General features: G+C 29.3%; 1 long non-coding RNA gene across 1 annotated transcript; it reads left to right on the top strand.

The window, feature by feature from the left end:
• Positions 1-6,386: 6,386 nt before the first annotated feature.
• LOC135143750 (uncharacterized) lies at positions 6,387-15,333 on the top strand. The gene is made up of 3 exons (XR_010282889.1): positions 6,387-6,570; positions 9,251-9,584; positions 15,308-15,333. It is a non-coding gene; the product is annotated as an uncharacterized LOC135143750 (long non-coding RNA).
• Positions 15,334-18,594: the final 3,261 nt, after the last annotated feature.

Raw genomic sequence — 18,594 nt, 5'->3', positions numbered from 1 at the left:
ATTTTTTATTCCGACACGTAAAAAGTAAAGCGAATAATGTTGAAAAACTGGATTAGAAACTTCCCCGAGATCCTATAATTTCATCTTTTATTCTGTTACATGATTAACTCTACGGCGTTATGTGTAGCGGTTCTTTTACACGAAAAAGCGTTCGTAAAAAAGAACGTAAAAGCTGAGATTTTTGTCCTGCGAAACAAACAAAATGACTTGTTGGCGTTACCTTGTAGAAATTCTTACACGTGGATTCCGTCGATAAAATCATATCTAATAACACGGCACTTTTATCGTCCGTCGCATTCAACTTCGTAGTGTGGTAGTACAGAGAACCGCCTCGCCATTTTCCTTCACAAAACGCTCCGGATAATGGATTTTATCGGAATCAGCCAACGTAGAAGAGGACATTTACTAGCATACGTGGCCAATTTACCAACTGCTCAATTGATATCTGCCGGAACCTGCAAATATTTGCTCCAGAATTCTTATATCTACTTTAATCCCTGGATATTTGTTCCAATACACCTGCGGGAATACGAATCCGCATCAGAGCTTCCGTCCATTCCGTCCAACCTAACCTAAATAAATAAACAAAAATTTTAACTGGACATACACGATTGAATTGTTGTGTTTTTATAACCGTTTTCGCTTCGATAAACATCGGTTTGGCATTTTAACGACGTTTGTGAAGCCTGCAATGACGTCAGAATAAATAACAATCAGGGGCGTCGTTATGAGGGGGGGGGTCATGGGAGGGTAGCGTACCCCACCAAAATTTAGAAGTTCTCAAAGCTTATCGTATTAATTGGCATTTTTTGTGCAAAGTTGGTAAAACTGGTTGGATTATCCCCTTCCCTCCTCAACACTTAAACTCTTGTTACGCCTCTGGTAACAATATAATCTTAAACCTCTTTTAACACCATTTATTTTCCGAAATTGGAGAATATGATTCGCACTTGAACAAGTTTAGCGCTACGAACGTTTGAAATCTACCATGAAACAGCATTGTCACAATAACATTTCGTTTAACCTACACATAAACTTGGTAACCTGGATAAGTTCGTGGAACGAAAGCACTCGCTGGTGTATAAAATAGTTTGTTGTATCGAACGACACTGACTTCCTTAAATGCGACGAAATAAAGCTCACGAATTTAACTTTATGAGAAGTGGATCGATCGAGTAAAAACTTACCAGTAATGGAGATAATTTCTGCAGCTAAGAATTTTAATTAAATTTGGAGTCTAAAACGTTTTATCTGAGGAGGGCGTTTTGTCCGTCTCGACCATCGAATCACTCCATTAGTGCTAATCTCAAAGTAAACTGCGTAAAACTGAATTACAAATTGGTTCATTATTGATAACCGGTAGCCCGGTGCGTGCAAAGGGCGTCTAAAAATGAGATGACGTCATCAAGCTTTGGTGGAGATGAAACTTTTAATTTTGATATTTATAGTGAAAGCTTAGTGTGGTACAGGATCCGTTTCTAAGAAAATTGAAAAATGGGAAAAGAAAGAATCGGAAAAGTGAAAAATCGAGAAATTAAAAAACCCCAATGAAAAGTCGAAAAGTCGAAAAATTGAAAAATCTCGAAATCGGAAAATCGAAACATCGAGAAATCGAAAAATAAAAATATCGAAAAATTGGAAAAATTGAAAAATCGAAAACTTGCAAAATTGAGAAATCGAAAAACCCAAAAATTCAAAAAATCGGAAACCGAAATGTCGAAAAATCGGAAAACTGAAGTATTAAAAGTTAAAAAATAGTTAAATGTAAAGATCAAAATAATTGCTAAAATCCAAACACTGCAAATAGAAAAATGTAAAAATCAAAAAACCGAAAAACCAAAGATCGAAAAACTGAAAAGTCGAGAAATTGAAAAATCTCAAAATGGGATCTTGAAAAAGCAGAAAGTTCAAACATAGAAAATTTGAAAGATTTATAAATTGAAAAGCTGAAAAGTCGAAAAATCGGAAAACCAGAAATCGGAAAATCGAAAGAAAAAAATGTTGAAACATCGAGAAATCTAGAAATCGTGAAGTCAAAAAACTGAAAAATGAGAAACGAAATAGCTAAGAATCGAAAAATCCAAGAACTAAAAATAGAAAAATTTAAAATTTGAAAAAATCGATAAGTGAATCAAAAAATTAAAATATCAAGAAATTAAAAAATCGAAAAATCAGCAAATTGAAAAAAAGTGACATGTTAAAATTTTGAGAAATTTAAAACTTGAAATCGAGAAATGGAAAAATCAAAGAATTTTATCAATCGAAAAACCTAGATGTCGAGAAATTGAAAAACCAAAGCATTAAAAACTAAAAAGTAGTTAAATCGAAACATCAAAAATTCGTCAAAATCCAAAAATTGATAAATCGTAAAACTCAAAAATCGAGAAATTGAAACAACCCAAACTGAGATCTTGAGAAATTGGGAAATTGTTGAAAAATCAAAAAACTTAGAAATCAAAAAATCTAAACATTGAAAAATTGAAACATCGAGGAATTGAAAAATGAAAATATCGAAAAATTGGAACATCCAAGAATTGAGAAATTCCCAAAATTGAAATGTTAAATTGAGGAATCGAAAACTTGAAGAATTGAGAAATCGAAAAATCCAAAAATTTAAATCAGAATCCGAAATGTCGAAAAATCGGAAAACCGAAGTATTAAAAGTTAAAAAATAGTTGAATCTAACGATCAAAACAATTGCTAAAATCCAAACAATGCAAATCGAAAAATGTAAAAATCAAAAAACCGAAAAATCGAGAAACTGAAAAATCTCAAAATGAAATCTTGAAAAAGTAAAAAGTTGAAACAGAAAAATTAAAAGATGGAAAAGCTGAAAAGTCGAAAAATCGTAAAACCTAAAAATCAGAAAATTGAAACAAAAAAATATTGTAACATCGAGAAATCAAGACATTAAAATATCGAGAAATCCAGAAATCGTGAAGTCAAAAAATCGAAGAATTAAAAATTGAAAAATTTAAAATTTTTTAAAATCCACAAAAATGACATGTTAAAATATTGAGAAATCTAAAACTTAAAATGGAGAAATTAAAGTATAAAAAATTAAAAAGTAGTTAAATCGAAACATCAAAAATTCGTTAAAATTGAAAAATCGGAAAACTCAAAGTTCGAGAAATTGAAACAACCCAAACTGAAATCTTGAGAAATTGGGAAATCGAAATGTCTAAAAGTTGAAAAATCAAAAAACTTAGAAATAGGAAAATCTAAACATCGAAAAACTGAAAAATCGAGAAATTGAAAAATCTCAAAATGGAATCTTGAAAAAGTAAAAAGTTCAAACATTGAAAATTTGGAAGATTTATAAATTGAAAAGCTGAAGTCTAAAAATCGGAAAAGCAGAAATCCGAAAATCGAAAGAAAAAAATGTTGAAACATCGAGAAATTTAGAAATCGTGAAGTCAAAAAACTGAAAATCGAGAAACGAAATAGCTAAAAATCGAAAAATCGAAGAATTATTAAAAACAGAAAAATTTAAAATTTGAAAAAAATCGATAAGTGAGTCAAAAAATTAAAATACATATCAAAAAATTAAAAAATCTAAAAATCAACAAATTGAAAAAAAGTGACATGTTAAAATTTTGAAAAATTTAAAACTTCAAATCAAGAAATGGAAAAATAAAAAAAAATTATCAATCGAAAAACCTACATGTCGAGAAATCGAAAAATTGAAGTACATATTAAAAATTAAAAAGTATGTAGTTAAATCGAAACATCAAAAATTCGTTAAAATCTAAAAATTGAAAAATCGGAAAACTCAAAAATCGAGAAATTGAAACAACCCAAACTGAAATCTTGAGAAATTGGGAAATCGAAATGTCGAAGAATTAAAACATCGAGAAATCGAAAAGGCCAGAAGTCGAAAAACCGAGAAATCGACAAATTAAAATAGGATTAAATTGAAAAATTTAAATTAAAAAAAATTAATAAATCAAACAGCTAAAATTCGAAAAACCGGAAATTCAATTGAAAAATCGAAACATCGAAATCTCTATAATTCCAGAAATCCAAAAATTGAAAAATTTGAAAACTGAAAAATCACAAAATCGAAAAATTAAGAAATAGAAAAATCAAAAACTTTAAAGATCGAAAAATTGAAAAACCTAGAAATCGGAAAATCGAAACATCGAAAAATTGAAACATCGAGGAATTGAAAAATGAAAATATCGAAAAATTGGAAAATCCAAGAATTGAAAAATTCCCAAAATTGAAATGTTAAATTGAGAAATCGAAAACTTGAAAAACTGAGAAATTGAAGACTTGAAAAATTGAGAAATAGAAAAAACCAAAAATATTAAAAATCAGAAACCGAAATGTCGAAAAATCGAAAAACCTAAAAATCAGAAAATCGAAACAAAAAAATATTGTAACATCGTGAAATTAAGACATTAAAATATAGAGAAATCCAGAAATCGAGAAGTCAAAAAACTGAAAAATCGAGAAACGGAATTGTTAAAAATCGAAAAATTGAAGAATTAAAAATTGTGATTAAAGTATTAAAAATGAAAAAATAGTTAAATCAAAACATCGAAAAATTAAAGCATCGAGAAATCGAAAAGTTCAGAAGTCAAAAAACCAAAAATCGACAAATTAAAATAGCATAAAATCGAAAAATTCGAAAATTTAAAGTTAAAAAATTAATAAACCAAACAGTTAAAAAATCAAAAAAGTGGGAAATTCAATTGAAAAATCGGAACATCGAAATCTTTATAATTCCAGAAATCAAAAATTGAAAAATCTTAAAACCGAAAAATCGAAAAATTGGGAAATAGAAAAATCAAAAACTTTAAAAAACGAAAATAGAAAAACCGAAAAATCGAAAACCGAAAAAACAAAAAGTCGAAAGATCGAAAAATTGGAACATTTTAAAAATTTAAAATTTAAAAATTCAAAAAACTGAAAAATTGAAAAAACTTAAAATTTAAAAAATCGAAAATTAAAATGTCGAAAGATTGAAGAATCGAAAAATAAAAAATAGAGGAATCGCAACACCAAAAAATCATAAAAGGAAAAATTGAAAAATCGATAAATCTAAAATCGACAATTCTAAAAATAAAAGAATTAAAAAATCAAAAATCTGAAAAATTGAAGCACTGAAAAAATGAAACTTCGAGACATCGAGATGTTGAGTAATCGAAATATCAAAAAGTCGAGAAATCCAAAAGTTGAGACGTCTACTAATCGAGAAATCGAAAACTTGTAGAAACGCCAAAAATTGAAAAATTGAAAAATCGTTTAACGGAATTACAGAAAATTGAGAAATCGAAAACAAAATCGAGAAATCCAAAAGAAAAATTGGAAAATTCCAAAATTGAAGCAATCGAAAAATTGAAAATCAAGAAATTAAAAAAATTGAAAAAATCTAAAAATTGAAGAAATAAGTAACTGAAAAATCCGTATATTTAACTTTGAATTGAAATTGCCAAATTTTTGTTATAAAATTTTGATTTTTTTTCCAAAAATCTGGATGTCTAGGGCAATAACTCAACACAGATTCATACACCACAAGTACATGAGTATCTTATTTTATCAATAAAAAAGAAGTACTACGTAAATTTCGATTTTTGGAGATTAATTATCTAATAAAATTTGGCATAGACAACAGAGAAACGGAAACGTGAGACTGTTGAAAAATGTTTTACAAAAATGTAAACAATACTCGATGCGTCGTGTATAAATCACCAAATAAATAGAACAAATTGTGTTTAAACTAAAGGAAACAAGTTAAAAATCTTAGGATCTATAGAAGAAAACTCAATGTCTTCTTGTTCTACAAAATCAGATTTGTGTTTATTACGTAGGATGTCTAAAGGTTTACTTAAACTGTTAAATAAATGACTGAGAAACTTAGTACAAATCAGGATTGTTTTTAGCGCTGTGGGAATTTTCAAAAATACGATCCTGAATTTTTTAAGTTGTAGGCTTGACTCTGGAATAAAATTAAGATGTCACACAATGTAACACGTTCGGTACCAGCCCAAAGCCCCGGTGGATGAAGCACAAAGGCATTTTTGTCTGTCGACGTCTTTGTGCATAATTGACATATCGATTCGTCGCAAGGTAATAAAGCCGTAGAATTCCAGTCACCAATGCAGACATCCAATAATTAAACCTGATCCTTATTATTATTTCCACCATCATATCCAATATTCAAGAGGATATTGTCCCGGCGCCTCCGCCATCGCGCAACTGCATTATTTAATATTATTTATTTAACGCCTCACTTAACCCATTAGACGTCATAATAACACGTAATTATGGCAATTTTACTCATTGTTGATGATGTTGAGAAGAAGTGCGCGCGACGTCTAACGTCGGCATGATGGCTCCAAACGGCGCTCATTCGGTTTTTCGGCGCCGAGCGTCAACGACGTCGTCTAGCGTCGGTCCATTACGAGATACGTAACGTAGTGATGCCAACTTTTCCGCTTCTTGTAACTTTTCTTGTGTTGTGCGAATTGTATGCCCTGACAGAAATATTGTTCGTGTAGATTTCGTGTGCTCTGGGTGTCCGATCGGCGAGACTTCGCTAACATATTGTCTACCTCGACGTAGGTAATTTCTGATTTTTATTAAAATGCGGTAAAGTCAATAAAGGTCAGAGTTGTGAAACGAAAAGTGCGGAAAAAATGTTTGATTACGTTACGCGGCGGCGGCAGCAAATCACCGTAAAAAGATAATTTTTTCCAGACATCGGTTTTGTATTTTTTCCTTTTCAGAGAGTTCACGGAAAAAAGGAAGTTGAAAAATATACATTTTATCTGGAATTAGAAGCCACTTTAAGAATTATCAGTGAGGGCGATCTTGAATGTGGTTGTCTCTTTTTTGGTTGTTTTTCGACGAAATCAATATTTTATTCTTTTGAATATACATATCTGGTTTCGGCTTTCCGGGTCGAGCTGAATAGAATGAATGCAGATATCTAGATTTTTTTTTATTTTATTGAGGACAATTTGACGATATTGTTCCGGATTCGAAATTACGAGTACAATGTGATGTTACAGAATCGTCACATCATGTAATGAAGCGTAGAATTTTCTGCAACAGCGATTGTAACGGTAAAATGCTCGTCAATAATTGTAAAATTTTGTTGAGTCAGAAATTTTTTAATTGTCAACTGGATGTGCTTATGGCACAGTCTGATATAACAGAAAAAAAAATTGTCAGATACACAGCTTAGTTTTGCTGAATTAATTCCGAAAATATCGAACCAATTACGTTCAAATTTCAAGTATATAGATGTATTTTATCGACCGAAAATTTCGTTTTTATGGCAACGTGAGTTCTGAAGTTCCGTTCAATTATCCTATAACGAAATTTTTGGTAAATTTGTTTACTTTGACGAATGTGTATTTCGTAATGACGTTATAGTATTCGTGTAAAAACGAATTGTTTAATTTTAATTGTTGGTGCTTGAGTAATCTGCCTTATTCTTATCTACCATCTTTAGTCATCCCTCGGCTTCAATATTTTACGAGTCATATATTTTATTGGTACTAACATACCCATTAAAAATTGTTTACCCCACATCGTAAACCCTGAACAGCTAAAACGGTACATTTTAATTAAGCCCGAATCCACGAAAGTGAATATTTAATAAATATTATTCCACAAAATTATTTCCGATCGTCTTTCGATGTTGGTTTAATGGCCAACGCATAATTTCGGCTTCAGTCCTGTCCGTTACTGAAAAAGAAATGCAAATATCGAGCCAAGCACTCTTGTGTGGCATGCCTTCGGGTCGTAATCGAGGGTCCAAGGCCCCAATAAATATTTTATTAGTGGGTGATCAACGTTTACGTTGGTCCGTGTTGTTAATAATAAGTCGATTTAGAAGCCCGAAATAATCTGAGTCGAGTTCATTTTTGTCAAAGCGGTCTTGTCGTCTGGGGAGATGTCTGTATAATTCTTAATGCTTCATTTCAAGCAAAGTGCCACTTCGCACCCTTGTTCGTAAATGTTTTTGTTATCGGCCAAGAGTTGTAATCGGGAGTCGATCGTATTTTAGTGACGTTCTTATTAACTAATTTTACGAAATATTTTTTTCAAGTTAACGTGATTATTATTAATTCATAGTGCAAATCGATTAAGGATTGATTTTTTTATTACGTTGTTTTTCTAGCCATTGCCGTTAAGGGAAACGGCTATTGGTTTTTGTTTGTCCGACCTTCTGTTCCATATCTGGAAAACGATAAAAGATAGAAACACAAATACTTTGACACGACCCAAAACTTCAGCCGCAGCGGAAGTGGGACAAAAATACACTTAAAATTCTGCAATTTTTTTACTCAAAACCGGTTTCCAGCTTGGTTTGTTGTATATTAAAAAAATATATTTTTTGGTCTGTTTTTATTTTCTTTGCTATTTTTGTTTATTGATTGAGCTTTAAAGTTTTAAGGTGGTAAAGATTTAGCTACTAATTTTTTTGATGACGTCATCAATTTTTTTCATAAAAATCCAACAGGACTGAATCTCGCAATGTTCAAACCTGACGCAAAGAAATATCTCGGCTCATATTTAACTTTAAATCTTTGATAGAAAAGCAAAAGGCCGTAAGTTCCAAAAACAATCTTTTTCAAAAAACTTAAATAAAGCAAAACTTTTAGTAAATGATCAGTTTGAAGCTACAATCATTTCGGTTTTTAAATTACGATTACAATTACAATTTTAAATTTGAGACCGTCACACATTGATTTTTTTAATTTTGTTAAAAAAAAATAAGCTTTTGGAATAATACAGGGTTTGATAAAGTAATGCACAAAATTAAGAAAATGCGCAGCATTTGTTTTTGAAAAAAAATGCAAAAACATGTCAAGATTTTCATTTTACTCCGCTGCACTTTTTAGGAATTTTGTGCATTATTTTATGATAACGCTGTATAAGTAAAGCAATATACCTTACTCGACGATTATAATCGCCCATATTCCAGTAATCCTTACATAAATTTTCTCTGTCATCATTTTTAATTTTTCTTTACCCCGTCTTCTAGAGTTGTCTTTTAGACGCTTCGTTTTTTTTCTGCTTTCGGTAGTATAGGTGTGACAAAAAGTCGTGTTATTCCCTTCTGCCTTTCTGGCATAGAAATGTTTTGTAGTCAATAGCCAACACAGACAAAAATACCGCTAGACCCAGACTGTCAGTTTTGAACAATGCTCTAAACTGCGATCTTTATTGACTTTTCAGCTGCCATCCGTTGTTTCGTAATACTTTTATGACATGACAGTTTTTGTTTCAGGTGCATTTCAGCGCATTTATGAAAACACTGAATTCGCTCGATTTCCATACCGAATACTCGTAAACGTCGACATATCGTCCTGTATCCATATCTAAAAGCTAAACTCTCGTGTCTTTCTAACTAATCGTGCGTAAAAATATCATTGGCTTCGTATTTGTTCTAAGTAAACGTGTGGTTACGTGGTCTCGTGTGTTTGTGCCCTCTGTTATGCTCACGACTGCCACATCTTGAATAATAAAAGTGCGTTCGGTTTGTTTATCGGTTAACCGAGTGCTCGCCTACCACGTATCGTCCTGCAATATTCATACGAGGATGCGCGCAGGTATTTGAAGAGGTAAATCATTTATCTTTAATCTGTGGTGTCCTGTGGTGTTTGTTGAGCCGAAATTTCCACGAAACTTTGTACGAGCTCTGATAATTTGTTAATTTGGAGTTGCGGATGGCGCGTGCATGACGAACTGTCATTTTGATTTTGGGAATTATTAGAGTGGGTAAACAAGAATCATCAATGACTGTTGATGACCGGTGAGCACGATAGTAATTTAATGTGGTTTTTTAATACTGTATTTAGCAACCTAACAGTGTTTCTTCCGCTACGTTAACGCTTCCTGAGCGTAAGCGAAGATCATCCAGATTTCTGGAAAAAAAAATCAAAGTCAAACATTTAGTAATTTAGCTTTAAAACGGCAAAATTGAATACTCTGAAATCTTTGAGGTTATCGTTGTCATGGTAAATCGTTAATCAAAATTTATTTGTTTACCCCTTCCAAAATTTTGCCTAATCTCTCTGAAATATGCAAAATTTCTTACTCTGTACCTGTGTATTTTACAGCCAAAATAGCCTTCGATCAATTTTTCTTACACTTGCAGAATTTTTTGATTCTTGAATTTTTCCATTTGTTAATAAATTTAATTTAACTTAATCAATTTTTAGTCATTCAATTTGTGGATTTTCCAGTTTTTCGACTCTTCAAATTTATATTTTTCAATTTTTCAATTTATGGGTTCCTAAATTTAGATTTCTCGATTTTTGACTTTCCGACCTAAATTTTTCGATTTCTTAATTTTGACATTTCTCGTTTTCTGAATTTTTCGATGCTCGACTTTTCGATTTCTGGTTTTTCAGTTTTTCAATTCTTGAATTCTCCAATTTTTCTTCGAATTTTTCTCTTTTCGATTTTTTTTTCTTCAATTTTTTTCAATGTTTTAGCTTTTCACTTTTTCAATTTCTCGATTTTTCGATTTTTTTTATTTTCGACTGCTTATTTTCTATTTTTCCGTTTTGCGATTTTTCAATTTTTCGATGCTTCAATTTGTCGATTTTTCAATTTTTTAATTTCTGGTGTTTCTAAATTTTCGATTTTTTCATTTTCCTATTTATCTGTTACGACTTTTCAACTTCTTCACTTTCCCATTTTTCAGTTAGTTGTTGTTTCAACTCTCGATTTTTTTTTATTTTAACATTTTTACATTTTTCCAAAGTTTGGGATTTTTAATTTTTTTAATATTTAGATTTTCCGATTTATCTTTTTTTCATTTTTCAACTTTGAGTTATTTCAATTTCTCGGTTTTTTGATGTTTCAATTTTTTTTATTTTTTGATTTTTCGATTTACTAATCTTTTTTTTTAAATTTAAATTTTCAATTTTTCAATTTTTAATTTTTTATTTAATGCTATTTCGACTTCTCGATTTCTTGATTCCTGGATGTTTCAATTTTTCGATTTATGGGTTCGTAAATTTAGATTTCTCGATTTTTGACTTTCCGACCTAAATTTTTCGATTTCTTAATTTTGACATTTCTCGATTTCTGAACTTTTCGATGCTCGACTTTTCGATTTCTGGTTTTTCAGATTTTCAATTTTTGAATTCTTCAATTTTTTTTCGATTTTTTTTCTTTTCGATTTTTTTTCTTCAATTTTTTTCAATGTTTTAGCTTTTCACTTTTTCAATTCCTCGATTTTTCTATTTTTTTTATTTTCGACTGCTTATTTTCTATTTTCCGTTTTGCGATTTTTCAATTTTTCGATTCTTCAATTTTTCGTTTTTTCAATTTTTTAATTTCTGGTGTTTCTAAATTTTCGAATTTACCTTTAATCAATTTTTCAACTTTAAGATTTCTCGAAATTTTGACGTGTTAACTTTCAAATTGTTCGATTTTTTCATTTTCTTATTTCTCTATTACGACTTTTCAAGTTCTTCACTTTCCCATTATTCAGTTTTTTGTTGTTTCGATTCTAGATTTTTTTATTTTTCCATTTTTCCATTTTTCCAAAGTTTGGGATTTTTCAATTTTTTAATATTTAGATTTTCCGATTTATCTTTTTTTTTCATTTTTCAACGTTGGATTATTTCAATTTCTCGGTTTATTGATGTATCAATTTTTTTTATTTTTGATTTTTCGATTTACTTATCGTTTTTTTTTAAATTTAAATTTTCAATTTTTCAATTTTTAATTTTTTATCTAATGCTATTTCGACTTCTCGATTTCTTGATTCCTGGATGTTTCAATTTTTCGATTTATGGGTTCGTAAATTTAGATTTCTCGATTTTTGACTTTCCGACCTAAATTTTTCGATTTCTTGATTTTGACATTTCTCGATTTCTGAACTTTTCGATGCTCGACTTTTCGATTTCTGGTTTTTCAATTTTTCAATTCTTGAATTCTTCAATTTTTCTGCGAATTTTTCTCTTTTTGATTTTTTTTTCTTCAATTTTTTTCAATGTTTTAGCTTTTCACTTTTTCAATTTCTCGATTTTTCAATTTTTTTTATTTTCGACTGCTTATTTTCTATTTTTCCGTTTTGCGATTTTTCAATTTTTAAATTTTTCAATTTTTCGATTTTTCAATTTTTTAATTTCTGAAGTTTCTAAATTTTCGATTTTACCTTTAATCAATTTTTCAACTTTTACATTTCACGAAATTTTGACTCTTTGACTTTCGAATTTTCTATTTTTTCGTTTTCCCATTTCTCTATTTCGACTTTTCGATTTCTTAATTTTCCCGTTTTTCAGTTTTTTGTTGTTTCAATTCTCGATTTTTTTTATTGTTCCATTTTTCCATTTTTCTAAAGTTTGGGATTTTTCAATTTTTGAATATTTAAATTTTCCGATTTACCTTTTTTTCCATTTTTCAACTTTGGGTTATTTCAATTTCTCGGTTTTTTGATGTTTCAATTTTTTTGATTTTTCGGTTTACTTACTGTTTTTTTTTTAAATTTAAATTTTCAATTTTTAATTTTGATTTATTGCTTTTTAGACTTCTCGATTTCTCGATTTCTGAATGTTTCAATTTTTCGATTTATGGGTTCGTAAATTAGATTTCTCGAGTTTTGACTTTCCGACCTAAATTTTTCGATTTCTTGATTTTGACATTTTTCGATTTCTGAACTTTTCGATTTCTGGTTTTTCAGCTTTTCCATTCTTGAATTCTTCAATTTTTCTTCGGCTTTTTTTTTATTTTTTTTCTTCAATTTTTTTCAATGTTTTACCTTTTCACTTTTTCAATTTCTCGATTTTTCCATTTTTTTAAATTTTCGACTGCTTATTTTCTATTTTTCCGTTTTGCGATTTTTCAATTTTTAGATTTTTCAATTTTTCGATTTTTCAATTTTTTAATTTCTGAAGTTTTTAAATTTTCGATTTTACCTTTAATCAATTTTTCAACTTTTAGATTTCTCGAAATTTTGACTCTTTGACTCTCGAATTTTCTATTTTTTCGTTTTCCCATTTTCCCGTTTTTCATTTTTTTGTCGTTTCGATTTTCGATTTTTTTATTTTTCCATTTTTCCATTTTTTTAATTCTCTATATCTTATTTTTCGATTTTTCAATATACTAATATTTCCGTTTTACGATTTCTGAATTTTACCATTCTAAATTTTTCAGTTTTTGGGGTTTCTAAATTTTCGATTTCTAGATTTTTTGACTTTTCGATTTTAGAGTTTTCAGTTTTTCGTTCTTCAATTTTTCTTCATTATTCAGTTTTTTGATATTTCGATTTATCGATTTATCAATTTTTCCATGTTACAGTCTAGGGATTTTTCAATTTTCATCTTTTCAATTTTTCAAGTTTTCGATTCTTCAATTTTTGTACATTTTATTTTTCGATATTTTAAATTTTAGGTTTTTCGACGTCTCGATTTTTCGATTTTTCTATTTTCAATTTTCTTAATTTTTAAAATTTCGGATTTTTCAGTTTTTTTGTTGTTCCTACTTCCCGATCTTTCGATCTTTGGACTTCTCGTTTTAGATTTTTCAGTTTTTTAATTGTTCGATTTTTCAATTTTTCGACATTTTAATTCTCGATTTTTTAAATTTTAGATTTTTCCATTTTCCAATTTTCCGATTTCTGCATTTATAGAGATTTCAATGTTCCGATTTTTCGATTGTTTAATTTCTCGATTTTTCGATATTTCGATGTTTCGACTTTTCAGTATTTCAATTTTTCAATTTATTTAGGAACTTAATTTTTTTTTAACTTCATGAAATCTTTGAATGATAGATACCTTGATATTCCTTTCAGCATAAATAATTTCTCTGAAATTCTGGAAAGTTACAAAAAAGTTTAATAATTACCTTATAAATTTCAAACTTACCTACTTGTCACTTTCGCCAAATTTAACAATAAAGTTATCTTTCCAAAAAACTAATGCAACTGTGGTTAAATAAAAAAACCGTCTGAAGCCGCTCCATCTTACAGCATTAATTGTAGCCATTGAGTGGAAATAAAATGCGAAAAGTTTCCCAAGAGTAAATGAGATTTTTTACAAAACTCCATGCTGCAGTAAAAAGGTCGACTCAGATAATATAGAGTTGTGTGCTTACATTTCAGCAGTGGTAGATTGTTTGACCGCATTCTAAATGATATATGACCGAAATTTGTTATTACAAATGTAGTGGCCGACAACATATTGTTTTTCTCAAACAATTTTCCGAAATTAATTAGTGCACGTTTAATTGGTCGTGGTTGTTATAAAGTAAAGAGCAATTAATTTTTCGTCATGTCAGAAACTCGAATGAAGACAACACTTCGTCACCCCGTTCGTTGCGTCAGTTCTTACCACGGCATTGTCGCTCCTCGCTTTGTCTGAAAATACAATGAATCCTGAAAAATATTTTCACAATTTTCAGTTATCCAGATTATAATTAAAGTCTTTTACCTTTATTATTTTTTTGAGAATTATTTCCATTAATAAAGGTAAAATATGTGCACCGCGGATTTTTCCATCCAAATTATGCGAGATTCATATTAATAAAAGCCGGAGTTGACAAAACTCTAATCTCTTAAATAAAATATTCTGAGGCGCGCCTCGAAATTAATTCACCCGAAATGCAAATATCGCAGTATACACTTTTAATTCAAAAATCAACAGAGGAAGGTTGAAAATGTCGAAAATCATGGCGGCTTAACAATAAATCTTCATTTCAAACTTTCATACATATATTACGAGAAAAATGCTCGTTCTTTTTTGTGTTGCTCGTTTCTTGATGTGGCAATTCTTGTGGGACATAAAGTGACCGACCTCGGAGCACAATAACTTGAAAACTTATTATTGGAAAGTTTCGAAAAGTTCCTAGCGGACAAAAGTTGCTTAAATCTTCGTGCTCGAAAATCGAGGATGACGTTTTTTATTCTTCCTAGACGCTAAGATGTTTAATTTCGGCTGAATATTTTCCCGCACGTGAAAAATTTATTCGGTTTATGTTTTTAATCCGGTCTTTAGAATACCTCGTTACATCGGCAAACAAAAACGAACATTAATCGCTTTCGAATTTTTAATTGTGACCCAACTGTTCTTTGTTCTTGTAAACAAACATAAAAAATTATGTGCGTCAAGAATGTTTATGAATTCGAAACAACCTGAAATCCCAAATAATGTTGAAAGCTTTAAGTGTTATAAATTTAACAAATAATGCACGTACAGGTAAAAAATACATGTAAAAACCATGTCGAGCACAAACAGCTCCGCCAAATTTGCCGAGAATTTAAGGAGTATTTCGGCTTAACAAACCAGTTTAGGGTTATGTAAACTTGATTAATACTCGTATCTCCCCCCAGCTTCACAAATAAAGCCACGACACAAGCAAATACCCGGAGGAGACACCCGGAACAAAAAACTTTGTCGTTTATAATTAATAAGATAAAGAGATGTCCGAAAGCGCATACAATTCGCCGTTGCTGAGCAGGAGGTTGACCGAATCCTGCTGCAGTTCTCCTGCGAGGAGCATAGGGAGTCATGCGCCCGACATCCTTACGGACTCTGACGGTGAGGGGGACCAACTGTTTACGGAAATTCCAACAACACCGGATCAAACCGTCATAGCAGGATGGCTGAAATTCAGGGACAACAAAAAGGTATTATTAAATCTACGTCTTTGCATGATTCTGTGTCATGTTGTGTGACGTGTGCGTGAGGCAGGAAAATCTTTGGTGGAACAGAATTTTTATTTTTTCGGATGGAATACTATATGAAATGTTGGTGACGTAATTTCAGTGCGATATGTGGGTTGTCGCGTGTATGGATTGTCATATTCCTAAATCGCAATAAAACAAAAAGAGTTTTAATTTTTATCTATTGAGTCTAAGTTACTTTTTTTATATTTTAAAAAATAAGATACTCCTGCACTCGTGATGCATGAATCCGTGCTGACTTTTCACGCTAGACATCCAGATTTTTGGAAAAAAATCAAAATTGTATGACAACATTTTGCAATTTAACTTTGAAACTGCAAAACCGAATGCTCTGAAATCTTGCCAATCATTTGAGGTTATTGTAGTCATGGCAAATAATTAATCAAAATTTGCCATGCGAATATGAATAAGAGCAGCAAACAGTCCTTTACGAATTTTATTTAACAAATAACACGTGTAACTTTTAGGATAGAATATGACCGTAGGGTCCATAAAATAAATACAGAGTGAGTGATGTTGAGTGCTTGAAGAATGAATGAATAATAATTGAATGATGAATGAAGAATCGAGAATGATTGAGTGAATAATCTTATTTAGCTACCCTGTGCTCCAAAGGAAAGTTGGCTCTGACTCCAACCCTTACGGGTGGGGAGGGACGAAACAGATTCCCCGCCAGAAGTACTGACAAAATCCTCTCCAAAATAAGCAAAATATTTTGACTCTGTACTTTTTGAATTATTGAATTACTTATACAGACTGATTTAAACAGTTAATGAATGAGGCAATTTATTTTATTGACTAAATAAAAAACTCCATTTTCAAAAACATTTGGAAATCCAGTTCGGTTATTATTATTAGTGATAGAGTGCATTTATCCAAATTTATATACGTGTTCTTGCAAAAGTGTTGATGACCTCATCACAAAATTTTGTAATGGAAACGGTCGCTTGAAATACAACTTTATTTTAACTTATTGGGGTTATCATAAAAAAGCTAGATTTATTGTAATGTACTCCAGGGGCGAGGGAAATTCTGTCTAAATAATTTACAACCAGTGTTCCCATTTTATAATTTTTTTATTTTTTCGTTTTATAATTTAATAGAATTTTTCGATTTTTCAATTGTTCGGTTTTTAATGAATTAATTTTTCAATAATTAAATTTTGCAGTATGTCGATTTTTTCATTTTTCACTTGCTTGATATTTGATGTTGAATTTTAAGATCTTTCGGTTTCAAAATTTTTGGATTTTTTTTTTCTTTTGATTTTACAGTCTACAGATTTTTCAATTTCTTGAATTTTCAAGTTAATGATGTTTCGTTTTTGCGATTTAGTAATTTTTATTATATGCATAGTTTAATAATTTTTTGATTTTACAATTTTACAAATTTCAAAATTTTGGTTTTTAATTGTTAAAAATTGCAATTTTAATTGTTCAAGTTTTTGATTTTTTACTTAAAAATTTTTCGTTTTTGAAGATATCCGATCTTTCAGTTTTTGATTTTTCAATTATCCGAAATTCATTGTTTCAATTTTCTAATGTTTTGATTTTAAATATTTCAAAATTTTGATTTCCAATTTTCCAAGTTTTTGATTTTTCAATTTCATAATTCTGCAATTTTTCAATTTTGTAATTTTTCTATTTTAAAATTGCTTGATTTTTCAATTTTTCAATTTTAAAATTATAGGACTTTCCAGTTTCATATTTATATCTTTTTTTTATTTCTCAATTGCCTAGTTTAAAAATTAATCAGGTTTTTGATTTTTAAATTATCAGATGTTTTCAATTTCTCGACTTTTAAATTTTTCGGTTTTGGGATCCTTCGGTTTTTCAATTTTTCGATTTTTTATTTTTCAATTGTTCGATTTTTCAATTTAATAATTTTACAATTTTTCATTTTTACAGTTTAAAAAATTTTTCAGTTTACAATTATACAATATTTTTCAATTTTGCAGTTTTAAATTCAATTTCTCAGTTTGTTTTACAATTTTTCGTTTTTAAAGATATTCGATTTTGCAATTTTTTGATTTTTCAATTTTACGTTTTTACAATTCTAGGATACCTCATTGGGTTTTTAATTAATGCCTCAATTTTCGATTTTTCAAAATTTCGATTTTTAATTTTTCAAATTTTTGATTTTTCAATGTCATTATTGCGCAATTTTTCGATTTTTAAATTTTGTAGTTTTTCTATTCTATAATAATATGATTGTTCGGTTTTTAATGAATTAATTTTTCAATAATTAGATTTTGCAGTATCTCGATTTTTTCATTTTTCACTTGCTTGATATTTGATGTTGAATTTTAAGATCTTTAGGTTTCAAAATTTTTGGATTTTTTTTTCTTTTGATTTTACAGTCTACAGATTTTTCAATTTCTTGAATTTTCAAGTTAATGATGTTTCGTTTTTGCGATTTAGTAATTTTTATTATATGCATAGTTTAATAATTTTTTGATTTTACAATTTTACAAATTTCAAAATTTTGGTTTTTAATTGTTAAAAATTGCAATTTTAATTGTTCAAGTTTTTGATTTTTTACTTAAAAATTTTTCGTTTTTGAAGATATCCGATCTTTCAGTTTTTGATTTTTCAATTATCCGAAATTCATTGTTTCAATTTTCTAATGTTTTGATTTTAAATATTTCAAAATTTTGATTTCCAATTTTCCAAGTTTTTGATTTTTCAATTTCATAATTCTGCAATTTTTCAATTTTGTAATTTTTCTATTTTAAAATTGCTTGATTTTTCAATTTTTCAATTTTAAAATTATAGGACTTTCCAGTTTCATATTTATATCTTTTTTTTATTTCTCAATTGCCTAGTTTAAAAATTAATCAGGTTTTTGATTTTTAAATTATCAGATGTTTTCAATTTCTCGACTTTTAAATTTTTCGGTTTTGGGATCCTTCGGTTTTTCAATTTTTCGATTTTTTA

The sequence above is a fragment of the Zophobas morio genome, unplaced genomic scaffold, assembly GCF_036711695.1.
Source record: "Zophobas morio isolate AGI-343-1 ecotype UQ-CSIRO unplaced genomic scaffold, CSIRO_AGI_Zmor_V1 ptg000075l, whole genome shotgun sequence".
NCBI classification, from domain to species: Eukaryota; Metazoa; Arthropoda; class Insecta; order Coleoptera; family Tenebrionidae; genus Zophobas; species Zophobas morio.
The sequence above is the reverse complement of the archived record's forward strand: the minus strand, read 5'-3'. Positions and strand labels throughout refer to the sequence as shown.